Source organism: Lepisosteus platostomus, chromosome 4 (genome assembly GCF_059453375.1).
Source record: "Lepisosteus platostomus isolate fLepPlt1 chromosome 4, fLepPlt1.hap1, whole genome shotgun sequence".
NCBI lineage: Eukaryota > Metazoa > Chordata > Actinopteri > Semionotiformes > Lepisosteidae > Lepisosteus > Lepisosteus platostomus.
This window is the reverse complement of record NC_142614.1, coordinates 313470-336660: the sequence shown is the minus strand read 5'-3', so window position 1 is coordinate 336660 and position 23191 is coordinate 313470.

Here is a 23191-nt window from a genome sequence, read left to right as displayed (position 1 = left end):
ATTTGGAATACAACTGTCGCGTGGTGCACCGCGACCTCCAGGCACCCCGGAGTTTCTGAAAAAAAATTTTCTGCGATTTTCACGAAACCACTTTTCTTCAACTTGAATTGGGCTAAAAATCCATCCCTGAAAATAAAAATTCTCTGAGTAGTGTGGAAATGCTGATCCTTACCCTGCCTGGGATGTCCACTGAGCATTTCCGCGAACTCTATCTGAAGTTCTCTGGGCATGGGATTTTGACATATTCCCCAAACCAAAAGGAATGAGTGGGAAGCAATCAAGACAACAGATAGAAGCACTTGCATTTGAATGAGTTTCAAGCATGCTTGGGTGCTCGTGTGATCTGAGTGACTCAGTTTTGGAATACAACTGTCGCGTGGTGCACCGCGACCTCCAGGCACCCCGGAGTTTCTGAATAAAAATTTTCTGCGATTTTCACGAAACCGCTTTTCTTCAACTTGAATTGGGCTAAAAATCCATCCCTGAAAATAAAAATTCTCTAAGTAGTGTGGAAATGCTGATCCTTACCCTGCCTGGGTTGTCCACTGAGCATTTCCGCGAACTCTATCTGAAGTTCTCTGGGCATGGGATTTTGACATATTCCCCAAACCAAAAGGAATGAGTGGGAAACAATCAAGACAACAGATAGAAGCACTTGCATTTGAATGAGTTTCAAGCATGCTTGGGTGCTCGTGTGATCTGAGTGACTTGGATTTGGAATACAACTGTCGCGTGGTGCACCGCGACCTCCAGGCACCCCGGAGTTTCTGAAAAAAAATTTTCTGCGATTTTCACGAAACCACTTTTCTTCAACTTGAATTGGGCTAAAAATCCATCCCTGAAAATAAAAATTCTCTGAGAAGTGTGGAAATGCTGATCCTTACCCTGCCTGGGTTGTCCACTGAGCATTTCCGCGAACTCTATCTGAAGTTCTCTGGTCATGGGATTTTGACATATTCCCCAAACCAAAAGGAATGAGTGGGAAACAATCAAGACAACAGATAGAAGCACTTGCATTTGAATGAGTTTCAAGCATGCTTGGGTGCTCGTGTGATCTGAGTGACTCAGTTTTGGAATACAACTGTCGCGTGGTGCACCGCGACCTCCAGGCACCCCGGAGTTTCTGAAAAAAAATTTTCTGCGATTTTCACGAAACCACTTTTCTTCAACTTGAATTGGGCTAAAAATCCATCCCTGAAAATAAAAATTCTCTGAGTAGTGTGGAAATGCGGATCCTTACCCTGCCTGGGTTGTCCACTGAGCATTTCCGCGAACTCTATCTGAAGTTCTCTGGGCATGGGATTTTGACATATTCCCCAAACCGAAAGGAATGAGTGGGAAGCAATCAAGACAACAGATAGAAGCACTTGCATTTGAATGAGTTTCAAGCATGCTTGGGTGCTCGTGTGATCTGAGTGACTCAGTTTTGGAATACAACTGTCGCGTGGTGCACCGCGACCTCCAGGCACCCCGGAGTTTCTGAAAAAAAAATTTCTGCGATTTTCACGAAACCACTTTATTTCAACTTGAATTGGGCTAAAAATCCATCCCTGAAAATAAAAATTCTCTGAGTAGTGTGGAAATGCTGATCCTTACCCTGCCTGGGATGTCCACTGAGCATTTCCGCGAACTCTATCTGAAGTTCTCTGGGCATGGGATTTTGACATATTCCCCAAACCAAAAGGAATGAGTGGGAAACAATCAAGACAACAGATAGAAGCACTTGCATTTGAATGAGTTTCAAGCATGCTTGGGTGCTCGTGTGATCTGAGTGACTCAGTTTTGGAATACAACTGTCGCGTGGTGCACCGCGACCTCCAGGCACCCCGGAGTTTCTGAAAAAAAATTTTCTGCGATTTTCACGAAACCACTTTTCTTCAACTTGAATTGGGCTAAAAATCCATCCCTGAAAATAAAAATTCTCTGAGTAGTGTGGAAATGCTGATCCTTACCCTGCCTGGGATGTCCACTGAGCATTTCCGCGAACTCTATCTGAAGTTCTCTGGGCATGGGATTTTGACATATTCCCCAAACCAAAAGGAATGAGTGGGAAACAATCAAGACAACAGATAGAAGCACTTGCATTTGAATGAGTTTCAAGCATGCTTGGGTGCTCGTGTGATCTGAGTGACTCAGTTTTGGAATACAACTGTCGCGTGGTGCACCGCGACCTCCAGGCACCCCGGAGTTTCTGAAAAAAAATTTTCTGCGATTTTCACGAAACCACTTTTCTTCAACTTGAATTGGGCTAAAAATCCATCCCTGAAAATAAAAATTCTCTGAGTAGTGTGGAAATGCTGATCCTTACCCTGCCTGGGATGTCCACTGAGCATTTCCGCGAACTCTATCTGAAGTTCTCTGGGCATGGGATTTTGACATATTCCCCAAACCAAAAGGAATGAGTGGGAAACAATCAAGACAACAGATAGAAGCACTTGCATTTGAATGTGTTTCAAGCATGCTTGGGTGCTCGTGTGATCTGAGTGACTTGGATTTGGAATACAACTGTCGCGTGGTGCACCGCGACCTCCAGGCACCCCGGAGTTTCTGAAAAAAAAATTTCTGCGATTTTCACGAAACCGCTTTTCTTCAATTGAATTGGGCTAAAAATCCATCCCTGAAAATAAAAATTCTCTAAGTAGTGTGGAAATGCTGATCCTTACCCTGCCTGGGTTGTCCACTGAGCATTTCCGCGAACTCTATCTGAAGTTCTCTGGGCATGGGATTTTGACATATTCCCCAAACCAAAAGGAATGAGTGGGAAACAATCAAGACAACAGATAGAAGCACTTGCATTTGAATGAGTTTCAAGCATGCTTGGGTGCTCGTGTGATCTGAGTGACTCAGTTTTGGAATACAACTGTCGCGTGGTGCACCGCGACCTCCAGGCACCCCGGAGTTTCTGAAAAAAAATTTTCTGCGATTTTCACGAAACCACTTTTCTTCAACTTGAATTGGGCTAAAAATCCATCCCTGAAAATAAAAATTCTCTGAGTAGTGTGGAAATGCTGATCCTTACCCTGCCTGGGATGTCCACTGAGCATTTCCGCGTACTCTATCTGAAGTTCTCTGGGCATGGGATTTTGACATATTCCCCAATCCAAAAGGAATGAGTGGGAAACAATCAAGACAACAGATAGAAGCACTTGCATTTGAATGAGTTTCAAGCATGCTTGGGTGCTCGTGTGATCTGAGTGACTTGGATTTGGAATACAACTGTCGCGTGGTGCACCGCGACCTCCAGGCACCCCGGAGTTTCTGAAAAAAATTTCCTGCGATTTTCACAAAACCACTTTTCTTCAACTTGAATTGGGCTAAAAATCCATCCCTGAAAATAAAAATTCTCTGAGTAGTGTGGAAATGCTGATCCTTACCCTGCCTGGGATGTCCACTGAGCATTTCCGCGAACTCTATCTGAAGTTCTCTGGGCATGGGATTTTGACATATTCCCCAAACCAAAAGGAATGAGTGGGAAACAATCAAGACAACAGATAGAAGCACTTGCATTTGAATGAGTTTCAAGCATGCTTGGGTGCTCGTGTGATCTGAGTGACTCAGTTTTGGAATACAACTGTCGCGTGGTGCACCGCGACCTCCAGGCACCCCGGAGTTTCTGAAAAAAAATTTTCTGCGATTTTCACGAAACCACTTTTCTTCAACTTGAATTGGGCTAAAAATCCATCCCTGAAAATAAAAATTCTCTGAGTAGTGTGGAAATGCTGATCCGTACCCTGCCTGGGATGTCCACTGAGCATTTCCGCGAACTCTATCTGAAGTTCTCTGGGCATGGGATTTTGACATATTCCCCAAACCAAAAGGAATGAGTGGGAAACAATCAAGACAACAGATAGAAGCACTTGCATTTGAATGAGTTTCAAGCATGCTTGGGTGCTCGTGTGATCTGAGTGACTCAGTTTTGGAATACAACTGTCGCGTGGTGCACCGCGACCTCCAGGCACCCCGGAGTTTCTGAAAAAAAATTTTCTGCGATTTTCACGAAACCACTTTTCTTCAACTTGAATTGGGCTAAAAATCCATCCCTGAAAATAAAAATTCTCTGAGTAGTGTGGAAATGCTGATCCTTACCCTGCCTGGGATGTCCACTGAGCATTTCCGCGAACTCTATCTGAAGTTCTCTGGGCATGGGATTTTGACATATTCCCCAAACCAAAAGGAATGAGTGGGAAACAATCAAGACAACAGATAGAACCACTTGTATTTGAATGAGTTTCAAGCATGCTTGGGTGCTCGTGTGATCTGAGTGACTTGGATTTGGAATACAACTGTCGCGTGGTGCACCGCGACCTCCAGGCACCCCGGAGTTTCTGAAAAAAAATTTTCTGCGATTTTCACGAAACCACTTTTCTTCAACTTGAATTGGGCTAAAAATCCATCCCTGAAAATAAAAATTCTCTGAGTAGTGTGGAAATGCTGATCCTCACCCTGCCTGGGTTGTCCACTGAGCATTTCCGCGAACTCTATCTGAAGTTCTCTGGGCATGGGATTTTGACATATTCCCCAAACCAAAAGGAATGAGTGGGAAACAATCAAGACAACAAATAGAAGCACTTGCATTTGAATGAGTTTCAAGCATGCTTGGGTGCTCGTGTGATCTGAGTGACTCAGTTTTGGAATACAACTGTCGCGTGGTGCACCGCGACCTCCAGGCACCCCGGAGTTTCTGAAAAAAAATTTTCTGCGATTTTCACGAAACCACTTTTCTTCAACTTGAATTGGGCTAAAAATCCATCCCTGAAAATAAAAATTCTCTGAGTAGTGTGGAAATGCTGATCCTTACCCTGCCTGGGTTGTCCACTGAGCATTTCCGCGAACTCTATCTGAAGTTCTCTGGGCATGGGATTTTGACATATTCCCCAAACCAAAAGGAATAAGTGGGAAACAATCAAGACAACAGATAGAAGCACTTGCATTTGAATGAGTTTCAAGCATGCTTGGGTGCTCGTGTGATCTGAGTGACTCAGTTTTGGAATACAACTGTCGCGTGGTGCACCGCGACCTCCAGGCACCCCGGAGTTTCTGAAAAAAAATTTTCTGCGATTTTCACGAAACCACTTTTCTTCAACTTGAATTGGGCTAAAAATCCATCCCTGAAAATAAAAATTCTCTGAGTAGTGTGGAAATGCGGATCCTTACCCTGCCTGGGTTGTCCACTGAGCATTTCCGCGAACTCTATCTGAAGTTCTCTGGGCATGGGATTTTGACATATTCCCCAAACCAAAAGGAATGAGTGGGAAGCAATCAAGACAACAGATAGAAGCACTTGCATTTGAATAAGTTTCAAGCATGCTTGGGTGCTCGTGTGATCTGAGTGACTCAGTTTTGGAATACAACTGTCGCGTGGTGCACCGCGACCTCCAGGCACCCCGGAGTTTCTGAAAAAAAAATTTCTGCGATTTTCACGAAACCACTTTATTTCAACTTGAATTGGGCTAAAAATCCATCCCTGAAAATAAAAATTCTCTGAGTAGTGTGGAAATGCTGATCCTTACCCTGCCTGGGATGTCCACTGAGCATTTCTGCGAACTCTATCTGAAGTTCTCTGGGCATGGGATTTTGACATATTCCCCAAACCAAAAGGAATGAGTGGGAAACAATCAAGACAACAGATAGAACCACTTGTATTTGAATGAGTTTCAAGCATGCTTGGGTGCTCGTGTGATCTGAGTGACTTGGATTTGGAATACAACTGTCGCGTGGTGCACCGCGACCTCCAGGCACCCCGGAGTTTCTGAAAAAAAATTTTCTGCGATTTTCACGAAACCACTTTTCTTCAACTTGAATTGGGCTAAAAATCCATCCCTGAAAATAAAAATTCTCTGAGTAGTGTGGAAATGCTGATCCTTACCCTGCCTGGGTTGTCCACTTAGCATTTCCGCGAACTCTATCTGAAGTTCTCTGGGCATGGGATTTTGACATATTCCCCAAACCAAAAGGAATGAGTGGGAAACAATCAAGACAACAGATAGAAGCACTTGCATTTGAATGAGTTTCAAGCATGCTTGGGTGCTCGTGTGATCTGAGTGACTCAGTTTTGGAATACAACTGTCGCGTGGTGCACCGCGACCTCCAGGCACCCCGGAGTTTCTGAAAAAAAATTTTCTGCGATTTTCACGAAACCACTTTTCTTCAACTTGAATTGGGCTAAAAATCCATCCCTGAAAATAAAAATTCTCTGAGTAGTGTGGAAATGCTGATCCTTACCCTGCCTGGGATGTCCACTGAGCATTTCCGCGAACTCTATCTGAAGTTCTCTGGGCATGGGATTTTGACATATTCCCCAAACCAAAAGGAATGAGTGGGAAACAATCAAGACAACAGATAGAACCACTTGTATTTGAATGAGTTTCAAGCATGCTTGGGTGCTCGTGTGATCTGAGTGACTTGGATTTGGAATACAACTGTCGCGTGGTGCACCGCGACCTCCAGGCACCCCGGAGTTTCTGAAAAAAAATTTTCTGCGATTTTCACGAAACCACTTTTCTTCAACTTGAATTGGGCTAAAAATCCATCCCTGAAAATAAAAATTCTCTGAGTAGTGTGGAAATGCTGATCCTTACCCTGCCTGGGATGTCCACTGAGCATTTCCGCGAACTCTATCTGAAGTTCTCTGGGCATGGGATTTTGACATATTCCCCAAACCAAAAGGAATGAGTGGGAAGCAATCAAGACAACAGATAGAAGCACTTGCATTTGAATGAGTTTCAAGCATGCTTGGGTGCTCGTGTGATCTGAGTGACTCAGTTTTGGAATACAACTGTCGCGTGGTGCACCGCGACCTCCAGGCACCCCGGAGTTTCTGAATAAAAATTTTCTGCGATTTTCACGAAACCGCTTTTCTTCAACTTGAATTGGGCTAAAAATCCATCCCTGAAAATAAAAATTCTCTAAGTAGTGTGGAAATGCTGATCCTTACCCTGCCTGGGTTGTCCACTGAGCATTTCCGCGAACTCTATCTGAAGTTCTCTGGGCATGGGATTTTGACATATTCCCCAAACCAAAAGGAATGAGTGGGAAACAATCAAGACAACAGATAGAAGCACTTGCATTTGAATGAGTTTCAAGCATGCTTGGGTGCTCGTGTGATCTGAGTGACTTGGATTTGGAATACAACTGTCGCGTGGTGCACCGCGACCTCCAGGCACCCCGGAGTTTCTGAAAAAAAATTTTCTGCGATTTTCACGAAACCACTTTTCTTCAACTTGAATTGGGCTAAAAATCCATCCCTGAAAATAAAAATTCTCTGAGAAGTGTGGAAATGCTGATCCTTACCCTGCCTGGGTTGTCCACTGAGCATTTCCGCGAACTCTATCTGAAGTTCTCTGGTCATGGGATTTTGACATATTCCCCAAACCAAAAGGAATGAGTGGGAAACAATCAAGACAACAGATAGAAGCACTTGCATTTGAATGAGTTTCAAGCATGCTTGGGTGCTCGTGTGATCTGAGTGACTCAGTTTTGGAATACAACTGTCGCGTGGTGCACCGCGACCTCCAGGCACCCCGGAGTTTCTGAAAAAAAATTTTCTGCGATTTTCACGAAACCACTTTTCTTCAACTTGAATTGGGCTAAAAATCCATCCCTGAAAATAAAAATTCTCTGAGTAGTGTGGAAATGCGGATCCTTACCCTGCCTGGGTTGTCCACTGAGCATTTCCGCGAACTCTATCTGAAGTTCTCTGGGCATGGGATTTTGACATATTCCCCAAACCGAAAGGAATGAGTGGGAAGCAATCAAGACAACAGATAGAAGCACTTGCATTTGAATGAGTTTCAAGCATGCTTGGGTGCTCGTGTGATCTGAGTGACTCAGTTTTGGAATACAACTGTCGCGTGGTGCACCGCGACCTCCAGGCACCCCGGAGTTTCTGAAAAAAAAATTTCTGCGATTTTCACGAAACCACTTTATTTCAACTTGAATTGGGCTAAAAATCCATCCCTGAAAATAAAAATTCTCTGAGTAGTGTGGAAATGCTGATCCTTACCCTGCCTGGGATGTCCACTGAGCATTTCCGCGAACTCTATCTGAAGTTCTCTGGGCATGGGATTTTGACATATTCCCCAAACCAAAAGGAATGAGTGGGAAACAATCAAGACAACAGATAGAAGCACTTGCATTTGAATGAGTTTCAAGCATGCTTGGGTGCTCGTGTGATCTGAGTGACTCAGTTTTGGAATACAACTGTCGCGTGGTGCACCGCGACCTCCAGGCACCCCGGAGTTTCTGAAAAAAAATTTTCTGCGATTTTCACGAAACCACTTTTCTTCAACTTGAATTGGGCTAAAAATCCATCCCTGAAAATAAAAATTCTCTGAGTAGTGTGGAAATGCTGATCCTTACCCTGCCTGGGATGTCCACTGAGCATTTCCGCGAACTCTATCTGAAGTTCTCTGGGCATGGGATTTTGACATATTCCCCAAACCAAAAGGAATGAGTGGGAAACAATCAAGACAACAGATAGAAGCACTTGCATTTGAATGAGTTTCAAGCATGCTTGGGTGCTCGTGTGATCTGAGTGACTCAGTTTTGGAATACAACTGTCGCGTGGTGCACCGCGACCTCCAGGCACCCCGGAGTTTCTGAAAAAAAATTTTCTGCGATTTTCACGAAACCACTTTTCTTCAACTTGAATTGGGCTAAAAATCCATCCCTGAAAATAAAAATTCTCTGAGTAGTGTGGAAATGCTGATCCTTACCCTGCCTGGGATGTCCACTGAGCATTTCCGCGAACTCTATCTGAAGTTCTCTGGGCATGGGATTTTGACATATTCCCCAAACCAAAAGGAATGAGTGGGAAACAATCAAGACAACAGATAGAAGCACTTGCATTTGAATGTGTTTCAAGCATGCTTGGGTGCTCGTGTGATCTGAGTGACTTGGATTTGGAATACAACTGTCGCGTGGTGCACCGCGACCTCCAGGCACCCCGGAGTTTCTGAAAAAAAAATTTCTGCGATTTTCACGAAACCGCTTTTCTTCAATTGAATTGGGCTAAAAATCCATCCCTGAAAATAAAAATTCTCTAAGTAGTGTGGAAATGCTGATCCTTACCCTGCCTGGGTTGTCCACTGAGCATTTCCGCGAACTCTATCTGAAGTTCTCTGGGCATGGGATTTTGACATATTCCCCAAACCAAAAGGAATGAGTGGGAAACAATCAAGACAACAGATAGAAGCACTTGCATTTGAATGAGTTTCAAGCATGCTTGGGTGCTCGTGTGATCTGAGTGACTCAGTTTTGGAATACAACTGTCGCGTGGTGCACCGCGACCTCCAGGCACCCCGGAGTTTCTGAAAAAAAATTTTCTGCGATTTTCACGAAACCACTTTTCTTCAACTTGAATTGGGCTAAAAATCCATCCCTGAAAATAAAAATTCTCTGAGTAGTGTGGAAATGCTGATCCTTACCCTGCCTGGGATGTCCACTGAGCATTTCCGCGTACTCTATCTGAAGTTCTCTGGGCATGGGATTTTGACATATTCCCCAATCCAAAAGGAATGAGTGGGAAACAATCAAGACAACAGATAGAAGCACTTGCATTTGAATGAGTTTCAAGCATGCTTGGGTGCTCGTGTGATCTGAGTGACTTGGATTTGGAATACAACTGTCGCGTGGTGCACCGCGACCTCCAGGCACCCCGGAGTTTCTGAAAAAAATTTCCTGCGATTTTCACAAAACCACTTTTCTTCAACTTGAATTGGGCTAAAAATCCATCCCTGAAAATAAAAATTCTCTGAGTAGTGTGGAAATGCTGATCCTTACCCTGCCTGGGATGTCCACTGAGCATTTCCGCGAACTCTATCTGAAGTTCTCTGGGCATGGGATTTTGACATATTCCCCAAACCAAAAGGAATGAGTGGGAAACAATCAAGACAACAGATAGAAGCACTTGCATTTGAATGAGTTTCAAGCATGCTTGGGTGCTCGTGTGATCTGAGTGACTCAGTTTTGGAATACAACTGTCGCGTGGTGCACCGCGACCTCCAGGCACCCCGGAGTTTCTGAAAAAAAATTTTCTGCGATTTTCACGAAACCACTTTTCTTCAACTTGAATTGGGCTAAAAATCCATCCCTGAAAATAAAAATTCTCTGAGTAGTGTGGAAATGCTGATCCTTACCCTGCCTGGGATGTCCACTGAGCATTTCCGCGAACTCTATCTGAAGTTCTCTGGGCATGGGATTTTGACATATTCCCCAAACCAAAAGGAATGAGTGGGAAACAATCAAGACAACAGATAGAAGCACTTGCATTTGAATGAGTTTCAAGCATGCTTGGGTGCTCGTGTGATCTGAGTGACTCAGTTTTGGAATACAACTGTCGCGTGGTGCACCGCGACCTCCAGGCACCCCGGAGTTTCTGAAAAAAATTTTCTGCGATTTTCACGAAACCACTTTTCTTCAACTTGAATTGGGCTAAAAATCCATCCCTGAAAATAAAAATTCTCTGAGTAGTGTGGAAATGCTGATCCTTACCCTGCCTGGGATGTCCACTGAGCATTTCCGCGTACTCTATCTGAAGTTCTCTGGGCATGGGATTTTGACATATTCCCCAATCCAAAAGGAATGAGTGGGAAACAATCAAGACAACAGATAGAAGCACTTGCATTTGAATGAGTTTCAAGCATGCTTGGGTGCTCGTGTGATCTGAGTGACTTGGATTTGGAATACAACTGTCGCGTGGTGCACCGCGACCTCCAGGCACCCCGGAGTTTCTGAAAAAAAATTTTCTGCGATTTTCACGAAACCACTTTTCTTCAACTTGAATTGGGCTAAAAATCCATCCCTGAAAATAAAAATTCTCTGAGTAGTGTGGAAATGCTGATCCTTACCCTGCCTGGGATGTCCACTGAGCATTTCCGCGAACTCTATCTGAAGTTCTCTGGGCATGGGATTTTGACATATTCCCCAAACCAAAAGGAATGAGTGGGAAGCAATCAAGACAACAGATAGAAGCACTTGCATTTGAATGAGTTTCAAGCATGCTTGGGTGCTCGTGTGATCTGAGTGACTCAGTTTTGGAATACAACTGTCGCGTGGTGCACCGCGACCTCCAGGCACCCCGGAGTTTTTGAAAAAAAAATTTCTGCGATTTTCACGAAACCACTTTTCTTCAACTTGAATTGGGCTAAAAATCCATCCCTGAAAATAAAAATTATCTGAGTAGTGTGGAAATGCTGATCCTTACCCTGCCTGGGTTGTCCACTGAGCATTTCCGCGAACTCTATCTGAAGTTCTCTGGGCATGGGATTTTGACATATTCCCCAAACCAAAAGGAATGAGTGGGAAACAATCAAGACAACAGATAGAAGCACTTGCATTTGAATGAGTTTCAAGCATGCTTGGGTGCTTGTGTGATCTGAGTGACTCAGTTTTGGAATACAACTGTCGCGTGGTGCACCGCGACCTCCAGGCACCCCGGAGTTTCTGAAAAAAAATTTTCTGCGATTTTCACGAAACCGCTTTTCTTCAACTTGAATTGGGCTAAAAATCCATCCCTGAAAATAAAAATTCTCTAAGTAGTGTGGAAATGCTGATCCTTACCCTGCCTGGGTTGTCCACTGAGCATTTCCGCGAACTCTATCTGAAGTTCTCTGGGCATGGGATTTTGACATATTCCCCAAACCAAAAGGAATGAGTGGGAAACAATCAAGACAAAATATAGAACCACTTGTATTTGAATGAGTTTCAAGCATGCTTGGGTGCTCGTGTGATCTGAGTGACTTGGATTTGGAATACAACTGTCGCGTGGTGCACCGCGACCTCCAGGCACCCCGGAGTTTCTGAAAAAAAAATTTCTGCGATTTTCACGAAACCACTTTTCTTCAACTTGAATTGGGCTAAAAATCCATCCCTGAAAATAAAAATTCTCTGAGTAGTGTGGAAATGCTGATCCGTACCCTGCCTGGGATGTCCACTGAGCATTTCCGCGAACTCTATCTGAAGTTCTCTGGGCATGGGATTTTGACATATTCCCCAAACCAAAAGGAATGAGTGGGAAACAATCAAGACAACAGATAGAAGCACTTGCATTTGAATGAGTTTCAAGCATGCTTGGGTGCTCGTGTGATCTGAGTGACTCAGTTTTGGAATACAACTGTCGCGTGGTGCACCGCGACCTCCAGGCACCCCGGAGTTTCTGAAAAAAAATGTTCTGCGATTTTCACGAAACCGCTTTTCTTCAACTTGAATTGGGCTAAAAATCCATCCCTGAAAATAAAAATTCTCTGAGTAGTGTGGAAATGCTGATCCTTACCCTGCCTGGGTTGTCCAGTGAGCATTTCCGCGAACTCTATCTGAAGTTCTCTGGTCATGGGATTTTGACATATTCCCCAAACCAAAAGGAATGAGTAGGAAACAATCAAGACAACAGATAGAACCACTTGTATTTGAATGAGTTTCAAGCATGCTTGGGTGCTCGTGTGATCTGAGTGACTTGGATTTGGAATACAACTGTCGCGTGGTGCACCGCGACCTCCAGGCACCCCGGAGTTTCTGAAAAAAAAATGTCTGCGATTTTCACGAAACCGCTTTTCTTCAATTGAATTGGGCTAAAAATCCATCCCTGAAAATAAAAATTCTCTAAGTAGTGTGGAAATGCTGATCCTTACCCTGCCTGGGTTGTCCACTGAGCATTTCCGCGAACTCTATCTGAAGTTCTCTGGGCATGGGATTTTGACATATTCCCCAAACCAAAAGGAATGAGTGGGAAGCAATCAAGACAACAGATAGAAGCACTTGCATTTGAATGAGTTTCAAGCATGCTTGGGTGCTCGTGTGATCTGAGTGACTCAGTTTTGGAATACAACTGTCGCGTGGTGCACCGCGACCTCCAGGCACCCCGGAGTTTCTGAAAAAAAAATTTCTGCGATTTTCACGAAACCACTTTTCTTCAACTTGAATTGGGCTAAAAATCCATCCCTGAAAATAAAAATTCTCTGAGTAGTGTGGAAATGCTGATCCTTACCCTGCCTGGGTTGTCCACTGAGCATTTCCGCGAACTCTATCTGAAGTTCTCTGGGCATGGGATTTTGACATATTCCCCAAACCAAAAGGAATGAGTGGGAAACAATCAAGACAAAATATAGAACCACTTGTATTTGAATGAGTTTCAAGCATGCTTGGGTGCTCGTGTGATCTGAGTGACTTGGATTTGGAATACAACTGTCGCGTGGTGCACCGCGACCTCCAGGCACCCCGGAGTTTCTGAAAAAAAATTTTCTGCGATTTTCACGAAACCACTTTTCTTCAACTTGAATTGGGCTAAAAATCCATCCCTGAAAATAAAAATTCTTTGAGTAGTGTGGAAATGCTGATCCTTACCCTGCCTGGGATGTCCACTGAGCATTTCCGCGAACTCTATCTGAAGTTCTCTGGGCATGGGATTTTGACATATTCCCCAAACCAAAAGGAATGAGTGGGAAACAATCAAGACAACAGATAGAAGCACTTGCATTTGAATGAGTTTCAAGCATGCTTGGGTGCTCGTGTGATCTGAGTGACTTGGATTTGGAATACAACTGTCGCGTGGTGCACCGCGACCTCCAGGCACCCCGGAGTTTCTGAAAAAAAATTTTCTGCGATTTTCACGAAACCACTTTTCTTCAACTTGAATTGGGCTAAAAATCCATCCCTGAAAATAAAAATTCTCTGAGTAGTGTGGAAATGCTGATCCTTACCCTGCCTGGGATGTCCACTGAGCATTTCCGCGAACTCTATCTGAAGTTCTCTGGGCATGGGATTTTGACATATTCCCCAAACCAAAAGGAATGAGTGGGAAACAATCAAGACAACAGATAGAAGCACTTGCATTTGAATGAGTTTCAAGCATGCTTGGGTGCTCGTGTGATCTGAGTGACTCAGTTTTGGAATACAACTGTCGCGTGGTGCACCGCGACCTCCAGGCACCCCGGAGTTTCTGAAAAAAAATTTTCTGCGATTTTCACGAAACCACTTTTCTTCAACTTGAATTGGGCTAAAAATCCATCCCTGAAAATAAAAATTCTCTGAGTAGTGTGGAAATGCTGATCCTTACCCTGCCTGGGTTGTCCACTGAGCATTTCCGTGAACTCTATCTGAAGTTCTCTGGGCATGGGATTTTGACATATTCCCCAAACCAAAAGGAATGAGTGGGAAACAATCAAGACAACAGATAGAACCACTTGTATTTGAATGAGTTTCAAGCATGCTTGGGTGCTCGTGTGATCTGAGTGACTTGGATTTGGAATACAACTGTCGCGTGGTGCACCGCGACCTCCAGGCACCCCGGAGTTTCTGAAAAAAAATTTTCTGCGATTTTCACGAAACCACTTTTCTTCAACTTGAATTGGGCTAAAAATCCATCCCTGAAAATAAAAATTCTCTGAGTAGTGTGGAAATGCTGATCCTTACCCTGCCTGGGATGTCCACTGAGCATTTCCGCGAACTCTATCTGAAGTTCTCTGGGCATGGGATTTTGACATATTCCCCAAACCAAAAGGAATGAGTGGGAAACAATCAAGACAACAGATAGAAGCACTTGCATTTGAATGAGTTTCAAGCATGCTTGGGTGCTCGTGTGATCTGAGTGACTCAGTTTTGGAATACAACTGTCGCGTTGTGCACCGCGACCTCCAGGCACCCCGGAGTTTCTGAAAAAAAATTTTCTGCGATTTTCACGAAATCACTTTTCTTCAACTTGAATTGGGCTAAAAATCCATCCCTGAAAATAAAAATTCTCTGAGTAGTGTGGAAATGCTGATCCTTACCCTGCCTGGGATGTCCACTGAGCATTTCCGCGAACTCTATCTGAAGTTCTCTGGGCATGGGATTTTGACATATTCCCCAAACCAAAAGGAATGAGTGGGAAACAATCAAGACAACAGATAGAAGCACTTGCATTTGAATGAGTTTCAAGCATGCTTGGGTGCTCGTGTGATCTGAGTGACTCAGTTTTGGAATACAACTGTCGCGTGGTGCACCGCGACCTCCAGGCACCCCGGAGTTTCTGAAAAAAAATTTTCTGCGATTTTCACGAAACCACTTTTCTTCAACTTGAATTGGGCTAAAAATCCATCCCTGAAAATAAAAATTCTCTGAGTAGTGTGGAAATGCTGATCCTTACCCTGCCTGGAATGTCCACTGAGCATTTCCGCGAACTCTATCTGAAGTTCTCTGGGCATGGGATTTTGACATATTCCCCAAACCAAAAGGAATGAGTGGGAAACAATCAAGACAACAGATAGAAGCACTTGCATTTGAATGAGTTTCAAGCATGCTTGGGTGCTCGTGTGATCTGAGTGACTTGGATTTGGAATACAACTGTCGCGTGGTGCACCGCGACCTCCAGGCACCCCGGAGTTTCTGAAAAAAAATTTTCTGCGATTTTCACGAAACCACTTTTCTTCAACTTGAATTGGGCTAAAAATCCATCCCTGAAAATAAAAATTCTCTGAGTAGTGTGGAAATGCTGATCCTTACCCTGCCTGGGATGTCCACTGAGCATTTCCGTGAACTCTATCTGAAGTTCTCTGGGCATGGGATTTTGACATATTCCCCAAACCAAAAGGAATGAGTGGGAAGCAATCAAGACAACAGATAGAAGCACTTGCATTTGAATGAGTTTCAAGCATGCTTGGGTGCTCGTGTGATCTGAGTGACTCAGTTTTGGAATACAACTGTCGCGTGGTGCACCGCGACCTCCAGGCACCCCGGAGTTTCTGAAAAAAAATTTTCTGCGATTTTCACGAAACCACTTTTCTTCAACTTGAATTGGGCTAAAAATCCATCCCTGAAAATAAAAATTCTCTGAGTAGTGTGGAAATGCTGATCCTTACCCTGCCTGGGATGTCCACTGAGCATTTCCGCGAACTCTATCTGAAGTTCTCTGGGCATGGGATTTTGACATATTCCCCAAACCAAAAGGAATGAGTGGGAAACAATCAAGACAACAGATAGAAGCACTTGCATTTGAATGAGTTTCAAGCATGCTTGGGTGCTCGTGTGATCTGAGTGACTTGGATTTGGAATACAACTGTCGCGTGGTGCACCGCGACCTCCAGGCACCCCGGAGTTTCTGAAAAAAAATTTTCTGCGATTTTCACGAAACCACTTTTCTTCAACTTGAATTGGGCTAAAAATCCATCCCTGAAAATAAAAATTCTCTGAGTAGTGTGGAAATGCTGATCCTTACCCTGCCAGGGATGTCCACTGAGCATTTCCGCGAACTCTATCTGAAGTTCTCTGGGCATGGGGTTTTGACATATTCCCCAAACCAAAAGGAATGAGTGGGAAGCAATCAAGACAACAGATAGAAGCACTTGCATTTGAATGAGTTTCAAGCATGCTTGGGTGCTCGTGTGATCTGAGTGACTCAGTTTTGTAATACAACTGTCGCGTGGTGCACCGCGACCTCCAGGCACCCCGGAGTTTCTGAAAAAAAATTTTCTGCGATTTTCACGAAACCACTTTTCTTCAACTTGAATTGGGCTAAAAATCCATCCCTGAAAATAAAAATTATCTGAGTAGTGTGGAAATGCTGATCCTTACCCTGCCTGGGTTGTCCACTGAGCATTTCCGCGAACTCTATCTGAAGTTCTCTGGGCATGGGATTTTGACATATTCCCCAAACCAAAAGGAATGAGTGGGAAACAATCAAGACAACAGATAGAAGCACTTGCATTTGAATGAGTTTCAAGCATGCTTGGGTGCTCGTGTGATCTGAGTGACTCAGTTTTGGAATACAACTGTCGCGTGGTGCACCGCGACCTCCAGGCACCCCGGAGTTTCTGAAAAAAAAATTTCTGCGATTTTCACGAAACCGCTTTTCTTCAACTTGAATTGGGCTAAAAATCCATCCCTGAAAATAAAAATTCTCTAAGTAGTGTGGAAATGCTGATCCTTACCCTGCCTGGGTTGTCCACTGAGCATTTCCGCGAACTCTATCTGAAGTTCTCTGGGCATGGGATTTTGACATATTCCCCAAACCAAAAGGAATGAGTGGGAAACAATCAAGACAACAGATAGAACCACTTGTATTTGAATGAGTTTCAAGCATGCTTGGGTGCTCGTGTGATCTGAGTGACTTGGATTTGGAATACAACTGTCGCGTGGTGCACCGCGACCTCCAGGCACCCCGGAGTTACTGAAAAAAAAATTTTCTGCGATTTTCACGAAACCACTTTTCTTCAACTTGAATTGGGCTAAAAATCCATCCCTGAAAATAAAAATTCTTTGAGTAGTGTGGAAATGCTGATCCTTACCCTGCCTGGGATGTCCACTGAGCATTTCCGCGAACTCTATCTGAAGTTCTCTGGGCATGGGATTTTGACATATTCCCCAAACCAAAAGGAATGAGTGGGAAACAATCAAGACAACAGATAGAAGCACTTGCATTTGAATGAGTTTCAAGCATGCTTGGGTGCTCGTGTGATCTGAGTGACTTGGATTTGGAATACAACTGTCGCGTGGTGCACCGCGACCTCCAGGCACCCCGGAGTTTCTGAAAAAAAATTTTCTGCGATTTTCACGAAACCACTTTTCTTCAACTTGAATTGGGCTAAAAATCCATCCCTGAAAATAAAAATTCTCTGAGTAGTGTGGAAATGCTGATCCTTACCCTGCCTGGGATGTCCACTGAGCATTTCCGCGAACTCTATCTGAAGTTCTCTGGGCATGGGATTTTGACATATTCCCCAAACCAAAAGGAATGAGTGGGAAACAATCAAGACAACAGATAGAAGCACTTGCATTTGAATGAGTTTCAAGCATGCTTGGGTGCTCGTGTGATCTGAGTGACTCAGTTTTGGAATACAACTGTCGCGTGGTGCACCGCGACCTCCAGGCACCCCGGAGTTTCTGAAAAAAAATTTTCTGCGATTTCCACGAAACCACTTTTCTTCAACTTGAATTGGACTAAAAATCCATCCCTGAAAATAAAAATTCTCTGAGTAGTGTGGAAATGCTGATCCTTACCCTGCCTGGGTTGTCCACTGAGCATTTCCGCGAACTCTATCTGAAGTTCTCTGGGCATGGGATTTTGACATATTCCCCAAACCAAAAGGAATGAGTGGGAAACAATCAAGACAACAGATAGAAGCACTTGCATTTGAATGAGTTTCAAGCATGCTTGGGTGCTCGTGTGATCTGAGTGACTCAGTTTTGGAATACAACTGTCGCGTGGTGCACCGCGACCTCCAGGCACCCCGGAGTTTCTGAAAAAAAAATTTCTGCGATTTTCACGAAACCACTTTTCTTCAACTTGAATTGGGCTAAAAATCCATCCCTGAAAATAAAAATTCTCTGAGTAGTGTGGAAATGCTGATCCTTACCCTGCCTGGGTTGTCCACTGAGCATTTCCGCGAACTCTATCTGAAGTTCTCTGGGCATGGGATTTTGACATATTCCCCAAACCAAAAGGAATGAGTGGGAAACAATCAAGACAACAGATAGAAGCACTTGCATTTGAATGAGTTTCAAGCATGCTTGGGTGCTCGTGTGATCTGAGTGACTCAGTTTTGGAACACAACTGTCGCGTGGTGCACCGCGACCTCCAGGCACCCCGGAGTTTCTGAAAAAAAATTTTCTGCGATTTTCACGAAACCACTTTTCTTCAACTTGAATTGGGATAAAAATCCATCCCTGAAAATAAAAATTCTCTGAGTAGTGTGGAAATGCTGATCCTTACCCTGCCTGGGATGTCCACTGAGCATTTCCGCGAACTCTATCTGAAGTTCTCTGGGCATGGGATTTTGACATATTCCTCAAACCAAAAGGAATGAGTGGGAAGCAATCAAGACAACAGATAGAAGCACTTGCATTTGAATGAGTTTCAAGCATGCTTGGGTGCTCGTGTGATCTGAGTGACTCAGTTTTGGAATACAACTGTCGCGTGGTGCACCGCGACCTCCAGGCACCCCGGAGTTTCTGAAAAAAAATTTTCTGCGATTTTCACGAAACCACTTTTCTTCAACTTGAATTGGGCTAAAAATCCATCCCTGAAAATAAAAAATCTCTGAGTAGTGTGGAAATGCTGATCCTTACCCTGCCTGGGTTGTCCACTGAGCATTTCCGCGAACTCTATCTGAAGTTCTCTGGGCATGGGATTTTGACATATTCCCCAAACCAAAAGGAATGAGTGGGAAACAATCAAGACAACAGATAGAAGCACTTGCATTTGAATGAGTTTCAAGCATGCTTGGGTGCTCGTGTGATCTGAGTGACTCAGTTTTGGAATACAACTGTCGCGTGGTGCACCGCGACCTCCAGGCACCCCGGAGTTTCTGAAAAAAAATTTTCTGCGATTTTCACGAAACCACTTTTCTTCAACTTGAATTGGGCTAAAAATCCATCCCTGAAAATAAAAATTCTCTGAGTAGTGTGGAAATGCTGATCCTTACCCTGCCTGGGATGTCCACTGAGCATTTCCACGAACTCTATCTGAAGTTCTCTGGGCATGGGATTTTGACATATTCCCCAAACCAAAAGGAATGAGTGGGAAGCAATCAAGACAACAGATAGAAGCACTTGCATTTGAATGAGTTTCAAGCATGCTTGGGTGCTCGTGTGATCTGAGTGACTCAGTTTTGGAATACAACTGTCGCGTGGTGCACCGCGACCTCCAGGCACCCCGGAGTTTCTGAAAAAAAATTTTCTGCGATTTTCACGAAACCACTTTTCTTCAACTTGAATTGGGTTAAAAATCCATCCCTGAAAATAAAAATTCTCTGAGTAGTGTGGAAATGCTGATCCTTACCCTGCCTGGGTTGTCCATTGAGCATTTCCGCGAACTCTATCTGAAGTTCTCTGGGCATGGGATTTTGACATATTCCCCAAACCAAAAGGAATGAGTGGGAAACAATCAAGACAACAGATAGAACCACTTGTATTTGAATGAGTTTGAAGCATGCTTGGGTGCTCGTGTGATCTGAGTGACTTGGATTTGGAATACAACTGTCGCATGGTGCACCGCGACCTCCAGGCACCCCGGAGTTTCTGAAAAAAAATTTTCTGCGATTTTCACGAAACCACTTTTCTTCAACTTGAATTGGGCTAAAAATCCATCCCTGAAAATAAAAAATCTCTGAGTAGTGTGGAAATGCTGATCCTTACCCTGCCTGGGTTGTCCACTGAGCATTTCCGCGAACTCTATCTGAAGTTCTCTGGGCATGGGATTTTGACATATTCCCCAAACCAAAAGGAATGAGTGGGAAACAATCAAGACAACAGATAGAAGCACTTGCATTTGAATGAGTTTCAAGCATGCTTGGGTGCTCGTGTGATCTGAGTGACTCAGTTTTGGAATACAACTGTCGCGTGGTGCACCGCGACCTCCAGGCACCCCGGAGTTTCTGAAAAAAAATTTTCTGCGATTTTCACGAAACCACTTTTCTTCAACTTGAATTGGGCTAAAAATCCATCCCTGAAAATAAAAATTCTCTGAGTAGTGTGGAAATGCTGATCCTTACCCTGCCTGGGATGTCCACTGAGCATTTCCACGAACTCTATCTGAAGTTCGTTGGGCATGGGATTTTGACATATTCCCCAAACCAAAAGGAATGAGTGGGAAGCAATCAAGACAACAGATAGAAGCACTTGCATTTGAATGAGTTTCAAGCATGCTTGGGTGCTCGTGTGATCTGAGTGACTCAGTTTTGGAATACAACTGTCGCGTGGTGCACCGCGACCTCCAGGCACCCCGGAGTTTCTGAAAAAAAATTTTCTGCGATTTTCACGAAACCACTTTTCTTCAACTTGAATTGGGCTAAAAATCCATCCCTGAAAATAAAAATTCTCTGAGTAGTGTGGAAATGCTGATCCTTACCCTGCCTGGGATGTCCACTGAGCATTTCCGCGAACTCTATCTGAAGTTCTCTGGGCATGGGATTTTGACATATTCCCCAAACCAAAAGGAATGAGTGGGAAACAATCAAGACAACAGATAGAAGCACTTGCATTTGAATGAGTTTCAAGCATGCTTGGGTGCTCGTGTGATCTGAGTGACTTGGATTTGGAATACAACTGTCGCGTGGTGCACCGCGACCTCCAGGCACCCCGGAGTTTCTGAAAAAAAATTTTCTGCGATTTTCACGAAACCACTTTTCTTCAACTTGAATTGGGCTAAAAATCCATCCCTGAAAATAAAAATTCTCTGAGTAGTGTGGAAATGCTGATCCTTACCCTGCCTGGGATGTCCACTGAGCATTTCCGTGAACTCTATCTGAAGTTCTCTGGGCATGGGATTTTGACATATTCCCCAAACCAAAAGGAATGAGTGGGAAGCAATCAAGACAACAGATAGAAGCACTTGCATTTGAATGAGTTTCAAGCATGCTTGGGTGCTCGTGTGATCTGAGTGACTCAGTTTTGGAATACAACTGTCGCGTGGTGCACCGCGACCTCCAGGCACCCCGGAGTTTCTGAAAAAAAATTTTCTGCGATTTTCACGAAACCACTTTTCTTCAACTTGAATTGGGCTAAAAATCCATCCCTGAAAATAAAAATTCTCTGAGTAGTGTGGAAATGCTGATCCTTACCCTGCCTGGGATGTCCACTGAGCATTTCCGCGAACTCTATCTGAAGTTCTCTGGGCATGGGATTTTGACATATTCCCCAAACCAAAAGGAATGAGTGGGAAACAATCAAGACAACAGATAGAAGCACTTGCATTTGAATGAGTTTCAAGCATGCTTGGGTGCTCGTGTGATCTGAGTGACTTGGATTTGGAATACAACTGTCGCGTGGTGCACCGCGACCTCCAGGCACCCCGGAGTTTCTGAAAAAAAATTTTCTGCGATTTTCACGAAACCACTTTTCTTCAACTTGAATTGGGCTAAAAATCCATCCCTGAAAATAAAAATTCTCTGAGTAGTGTGGAAATGCTGATCCTTACCCTGCCAGGGATGTCCACTGAGCATTTCCGCGAACTCTATCTGAAGTTCTCTGGGCATGGGGTTTTGACATATTCCCCAAACCAAAAGGAATGAGTGGGAAGCAATCAAGACAACAGATAGAAGCACTTGCATTTGAATGAGTTTCAAGCATGCTTGGGTGCTCGTGTGATCTGAGTGACTCAGTTTTGTAATACAACTGTCGCGTGGTGCACCGCGACCTCCAGGCACCCCGGAGTTTCTGAAAAAAAATTTTCTGCGATTTTCACGAAACCACTTTTCTTCAACTTGAATTGGGCTAAAAATCCATCCCTGAAAATAAAAATTATCTGAGTAGTGTGGAAATGCTGATCCTTACCCTGCCTGGGTTGTCCACTGAGCATTTCCGCGAACTCTATCTGAAGTTCTCTGGGCATGGGATTTTGACATATTCCCCAAACCAAAAGGAATGAGTGGGAAACAATCAAGACAACAGATAGAAGCACTTGCATTTGAATGAGTTTCAAGCATGCTTGGGTGCTCGTGTGATCTGAGTGACTCAGTTTTGGAATACAACTGTCGCGTGGTGCACCGCGACCTCCAGGCACCCCGGAGTTTCTGAAAAAAAAATTTCTGCGATTTTCACGAAACCGCTTTTCTTCAACTTGAATTGGGCTAAAAATCCATCCCTGAAAATAAAAATTCTCTAAGTAGTGTGGAAATGCTGATCCTTACCCTGCCTGGGTTGTCCACTGAGCATTTCCGCGAACTCTATCTGAAGTTCTCTGGGCATGGGATTTTGACATATTCCCCAAACCAAAAGGAATGAGTGGGAAACAATCAAGACAACAGATAGAACCACTTGTATTTGAATGAGTTTCAAGCATGCTTGGGTGCTCGTGTGATCTGAGTGACTTGGATTTGGAATACAACTGTCGCGTGGTGCACCGCGACCTCCAGGCACCCCGGAGTTACTGAAAAAAAAATTTTCTGCGATTTTCACGAAACCACTTTTCTTCAACTTGAATTGGGCTAAAAATCCATCCCTGAAAATAAAAATTCTTTGAGTAGTGTGGAAATGCTGATCCTTACCCTGCCTGGGATGTCCACTGAGCATTTCCGCGAACTCTATCTGAAGTTCTCTGGGCATGGGATTTTGACATATTCCCCAAACCAAAAGGAATGAGTGGGAAACAATCAAGACAACAGATAGAAGCACTTGCATTTGAATGAGTTTCAAGCATGCTTGGGTGCTCGTGTGATCTGAGTGACTTGGATTTGGAATACAACTGTCGCGTGGTGCACCGCGACCTCCAGGCACCCCGGAGTTT